The sequence below is a fragment of the Chrysochloris asiatica genome, unplaced genomic scaffold (assembly GCF_000296735.1).
Source record: "Chrysochloris asiatica unplaced genomic scaffold, ChrAsi1.0 scaffold00224, whole genome shotgun sequence".
NCBI lineage: Eukaryota > Metazoa > Chordata > Mammalia > Afrosoricida > Chrysochloridae > Chrysochloris > Chrysochloris asiatica.
Window position 1 is genome coordinate 3,321,412 of NW_006408742.1, and position 6,599 is coordinate 3,328,010.

Sequence of the window (6,599 nt, forward strand, 5' to 3'; positions counted from 1 at the left end):
TAACAGCAAGGATCATTCCCACCTCCTCCATTCACAGAGTAGATAGGGATGGGCAACTTGGACATTGGCTACCCAAAATGGGGGGGGCTACAAAGGCAAGAAGTGACTGACTTACAAGCTTTCAAGAGGGAACCTAGATCCAGAGGGCGCGGAGGAAGGTAGAATCTCCACTGAATAGTAGCCAGTCTATCTAGGCAGGGCTGATAAAAAGAAATGTGGATAAGTGATACAATAGTGAATAATTGTTAACAGGACTGATTGTGAGGGTCGGAAATGTAAAGGTAGAAGTTTTGCAGCAAGGAGAGGAGTAATTAACTTTGCAGTCTAGGAGCGGAGGTCCCTGGGACCATCAAGAGCGGAGAGCCAGACCCTACCCAGAGAAGCAGTGATGCCTGAGATGCAGTCAGAGACATAGAGAGATGGAACAGCTAGGGACTTTGGACCCAGAGAGGGAGAGGGGCTGTGTGCTGATGCCTGGTGGGGTGGGGGTGGGGGAGCATGCTTGCAGGGTATACCCTTTGGTTGGTTGATGATGGATGGAGGGGATTGTAACCATGGCAATGAAATGATATACAATAGGATGAATGTAAAACTAATGTTCTCCCATGTCCCACATCACATAATTCACAATAAAACATTTTTTTAAAAAAAGAAGCATTGGAAAAATTTTAAAGTTTCCCAAGATATTTGCCATTTTGGCCAATGGGGAAGCAATAACACAACCTCCCAATTCAGAACAAAAAAAGAGAAAAATGGGGCATGTTTCTGGGCCTGGCACACAAAAAGAGCAAAAACTGAAGACAAAGTGGAATCTGAAGAGGATGGTGTCAAGACTCCTGAAGAAGCAGACATGAGAATGGAGAAGCCAGATGATGAGGAAGATGACAGTGAAGTGCCCAGCCTGCCCCTGGGACTGACAGGGGCATAGGAGGATTCTTCATTTACTTCTCTAATCTTGCTCATCAAAATGCTCTGAAGGCGAGAAACGAAATGGGCTTTACAAACATGACAGAAATTCAGCGTAAGAGTATCTGACCACATCTGGAAGCCAGGGATCTTCTAGCAGCAGCCAAAACAGACAGTGGTAAAACCCTGGTTTTTCTCATCCCTGCAGTTGATCTTATTGTTAAGCTAAAGTTTATGTCCAGGAATGGAATAGGGGTTCTTACTCTCTCACCTACTAGGGAACTGGCCATGCAGACTCTTGACGGGTTTCAGGTAGCTAATGACGCACCACATTCACATGTATGGGTTGGTCATGGAGGATAGTTACAGACCTGCTGACGCACAGAAACTTGCTAATGTGATCAACATCACTGTGGCCAGATTAGGCTGCCACCTGGACCATATGCAGAACACCCCAGGCTTCCTGTATAAAAATGTACTGTCTGGTTATTGATGAGGCTGGTCGAATCTTGGATGTTGGATTTGAAGAGAAATCAAAGCAAATTAGTAACCTTCTGCCAGTACACAGACAGACCATGCTTTTTTCTGCCACACAAACTCAAGAAGTTGAAGACCTGGTGAGGATTTCTCTGAAAAAGATGCCCTTGTAGGTTGGTGTTGATGATGATAAATCCAATACAACAGTGGATGGTCTTGAGCAAGGATACGTTGTTTGTGCCTCTGAAAAAAGATTCCTTCTGTTCTCTACATTCCTTATGAAAAATCGAAAGAAGAAACTAATGGTGTTCTGTTCATCCTGCAAGTCTGTTAAATTCCACTATGAATTGCTGAACTACATTGACCTGTCTTGGCCATTCATGGAAGGCAGAAGCAAAATAAGCAAATAACCACTGTTGCATTGGCTTTATCATCATCAGTTCTGCAATGCAGATTCAGGGATATTGTTATGTACAAATGTGGCAGCTCCAGGGCTGGATATTCCTGACATTTCCAGGATTGTTCAGAATGACCCTAAGGAGTATATTCATTGTATGGGTAAAACAGCCAGAGGCCTCAATGGAAGAGGGCATGCCTTGCTCATTTAGTGCCCAGAAAATGAGCCCTTCCTTCCTTGCACCCAGAAAATTGCGCCCTTCATTCCTTAAAGCAATCCAAGGTTCCACTAAGTGAATTTGAGTTTTCCTGGTGCAAAATACCAGATATTCAGTGTCAGCTTGAAAAACTGATTGAAAATAATTTCTTCCTCCATAAATCAGCCCAGGAAGCATATAAATCATATATTCGAGCATATGATTCTCATTCTCTGAAACAAATCTTTAATATTAATAATTTAAATTTACCTCAAGTAGCTCTGTCTTTTGGTTTCAAGGTGCCTCCTTTTATTGAACATGAAAAGCAATGAAGGCAAACTTAAAAAGCAAAGAGGAGGTGGTAGATTTGGCTAGCAGAAAGCCAAAAAGATTGAAAAGTCCAAGAAACTTTAGCAAGAAAACCCCTGATAGCAGGCAAGTCTCACAATGAAGACATAGCTTCCTTCATCTTAAAGAACTGTTCCCAAATGGATTATCTTCCCCTTCTCTGACAGGGAGATGTTGGAGCCTTTAGGACTGGGACTGATTTATTGAGTTTAAATTGTCTTGGACTCACAAGGACTGAGGACTGTTCCAGCAAATATTTCCTTATTGGGGGCAAGGAGGGTAATAGTTCAATTTTTATTGGTTGCCCAAGGGCAAAACAAAGAAATATTTTTGTTTTTTGTTGTTAGGATAAAGTAATTTGAAATATTTTTCTCTTAAATATTAACTATAAAATAGTTATATGCCATAGCAACTCAAAACCAAAGTTGCTGGCATCGTTTTTCTGTGTGCCAGTAAATATTGCTGTAGAATTCTGTTAAGTTTTACATCAAATATCAAGGATGTAGGCTGATAAATATAGAAAACACTGTTGCATATTTGGGCCTGGCTGTTGGCCCTGTCTGACCTGTTCTGGATTTCAGACCGTAACTCCTTTGGCTTCCTGGGATCCAGATTCAGGGCATTTTGTAACTTTCTATTTTTGTTTCTGAAATAATGTTTCCAAAAATATACAAAGGCAAAGGGAAACATATTTAATCACTGAACAAAAATAAATACTGTTGATATTTTGGTATATATATATGTGTGTGTGTGTGTGTGTGTGTGTGTAAAAGTACCAAGGACTGCCAGAAGAACAAACAAATCTGCTGCATTGGACGAAGTACAGCTAGAACGCTCCCTGGAAGCCAGGATAGCCAGACTTTGTCTCTCATACTTCGACATCAGGAGGGACCAGTACTTGGAGAAGGACTTCGTGCTTGGTAAAGTGGAGGGTCAGTGAAAAAAGAGGAAGACCTCCAGCAAGATAGATTGGCACAGTTGCAGCAGCATTGGGCTCAAACATAGCAAGACTGTGAGGTTGCAGCAGGCCTGAGCAGTGTTTCATTTTGTTGTGCATAGGGTAGCTATGAGTCGGTACCAACCTGATGGCACCCAACAACAACAACAACTATATATCCTCTTTGGAATCTAGCTTCAATTTCTGACAACTCTGTTGATGTACTGCTGCAACTACTTTTGAACTGCCTTCAGCAAACTTTTACTTACATATGCTATTAATGATATTGTTTGATATCTGCATTTCAAAGGGCCACCTTTCATTGGAATGAGCACAGATACGGATCTCTTCCAGTCTGGAAGTCAGATAACCATCTACCATATTTCTTGACATAGATAAGCGAGTGCTTCCAGCACTGCATCAGTTTGTTGAAACATTGCATGTGGAATTCAGTTAATGTTAATTGATATAGCCTTGAATTCCACCAATGAACTTTATTGCAGCTTACACTTCTTCCTTGAATACCATCAGTTCTAGAACATATGTTACCTGGTGAAATTATTGAATATTGACCACTTCTTTTTGGTACAATGACTCTACATATTCCTTCCAACTTTTTGATGCTTTTTGCATCGTTCAATATTTCAATTACAGAATCCTTTAATATTTTCATTTGAGATTTGATTTTTTTCTTCATATCTTTCAGCTTGAGAAATGCCAAGTGTAGCCTTCCTTTTTTATTATCTGACTCCAGTTTTTTCCACATTTCATTACAATACTTTATCTTTTTTTTTTAACTATTCTTTGAAAATTTCTCTTCAGTCTTTATCAGTTTTTTCCTTTTGCTTTAGGTATTTTACATTCAAGAGCAAATTTCAGAAAGTCTTCTGACATCCACTTTGATCTTTGGTCATTATTGTTCAATTCATCAAATTTGTTTTTGAGAGACTCTCTAAATTCAGGTGAGATACACTCAAGGTTATATTTTGGCTTTCATGGGCTTGTTTTAATTTTCTTCAGCTTCAACCTGAACTTATGTATAGACTGTTCTGCAGTTGGCTCCTGACTTTGTTTTGGCTGATGATATTGAGCTTCTCCATTGTCTCTTTCCACAATTGTAGTTGGTTTATTCCATTGGTAAGGTCTACATGTACAGTTGTCATTTATGTTGTTGAAAAAAAGTATAATGAGCAAATTGTTGGTCTTGCAAAATTGTGATCTCCAGCATTATTTCTATCACCACAGCCATATTTTCCAAATACTGATCCTTCCTCTTTGTTTCTCATCTTTGCATTCCAATCACCAGTAGTTAGTTATCAATGCATCTTGATTGCAAGTTTGATCAATTTCAGACCAAAGAAGTTGGGAGAATTCTTTAATTTCTTCATTATTGACTTCAGTGATTGTTGAGTAACTTTGAATAATATTCCTATTAGCTGGCCTTCCTTTTGGTGGTAGTGGTGGTGGTTAAGTGCTATGGAGTCATTCCGACTTATAATGACTCTATATAGGGTTTCTGTGGCAGTAAATCTTTATGGGAGACAAAAAAAGCCTCATCCATCTCCCATGTAACAGCTGGTAGTTTTGAACTGCTGACCTTCAGGTCATAACCACTATGTTACCAGAGCTCCTTTAGGCATATAGATATTGTCCTATCACAGACAGCATAGTTCATTTTGATGATGAATGAAAACAAAACCATTGCTCTTGAATTTGACATTCCTGCCTAAACCATTGATGGCCTGATTAAAAATGGTCAATATCTGTGTCCATGTTAGCTCACTAATGACTAAGATATTAATTTTTATGTATTCCATTTTATTTTTACTTAAACTTATTTTTTCAACTTTTTTATTGTGAATTGAGTGAAGGTTTACAGAGCAGGTCATCAGTTTTACATTTAACAAATCATAGAATTTGCTTCATTACATGGTTGCAATCTCCATATGTCTACCCTCTAGCCATGAATAATTTTCCCACCCTCACCCCCATAACCATAATAGATTGTTTATTTTATCAAGAAAATCTTTTTTAAAAAACCTTTTACAACATTAGTCTCATAGAGCATTTGTCCTTTTGACTTGACTCAATTCATTCATCTAATATCCTCCAGTTTCAACCATAATGAGAGGTGTTTCACAGAATCGCCATTATTCTTCAAAGCTTTGCAGTATTCCATTATGTGTATGTACCAAAATTTGTTTAACCGTCCTTCTGTTGATAAGCATTTAGGTTGTTTCAGTCTTTTTGATATGGCGCTTGTAGACAGCATATTGAAGGATCCTGTTTTCTTATCCATTCTGCTCTCTATGTCTCTTTACTGGTATATTTAATCTATTTACATTCAGTATAATTACCAGTGGGTGTGAATTAATTATTATAATTTTCTGTATTTTTTTTGTGGTGCTACTAGATTTTTTTGTTTCACATAATTTATATGCTGAGTTTATTTTGCTTGTGGGTTTTCTTGTCATTTTAATTTCTGCTATGTTCATGTTTACTAAATCTTTCTGATTTTCCTCTTTTTAAAATTTTGATTTGCAGGTGTGTTATTTTTCTTTGATGCTATCCTATAATTTGCTAATTTTTCCTCACTTAAAGCAGTCTGTTTTATCTTGAAATCTACTTAACTTCCTTGCTATCTGAAAGTTCTGTATCAATGCTATTCCCTCTTTTTGCTTTATAGTTGACTTCATTGTACGTTGATATCTCTGGTTCCTTATTTTTAGTCTTGTAGATTTGTTTTATTTTAAATACTTATATGTCTGTATTGAGTTCTGGGTGTTGTTGTTATATATGGTAATCTCAGGCTGTTGTCTGCTGTTGTTGATTCTCAATCCAAAGAATACTCTTTAGCATTTTTTGTAAAGTTGGTCTGGTCATTACAATTTCCTTTAATTTCTATGAATTGGGAAATATCCTAATTTTGCTTTGGACCATAGTTTAGGCGGCAACTCAGTCAACTGGCAAAACATAGTTCCTAAAAAGAATGTGCCACTCTGTCCTATAGTGTCATCATGAGTTGGAATTGACTTGATGGCAATGGGGTGTCTAGAGGTACCTTTAGATATATAACCCTATATCATTGTAGGGTGTGTTTTAAACCAATCACTCATAAAAGGAGCTGAGCAGGAACAACAAAGCAAGGATGGGGAAAGACTGATGTCATGTGAGGATTGCCAATGAACAACAGCAGGAAAAATAATCTGAAAGACACAAAGATTTCCCTCTGCAGTTGACAGAGAATCTTCACCATGAGTCAGAAACCCTGAATTTGGACTTTTGGTTCCTAAACTGTGAAAACATAAATTTCTGTTCCTTAATTGTATCTTGATTAT

At 38.0% G+C, this 6,599-nt stretch overlaps 1 pseudogene; it reads left to right on the top strand.

The window, feature by feature from the left end:
- Positions 1 to 2,427, top strand: part of LOC102835020 — a 3,542-nt pseudogene extending 1,115 nt beyond the window's left edge.
- The last annotated feature ends 4,172 nt before the right edge of the window (positions 2,428 to 6,599 follow it).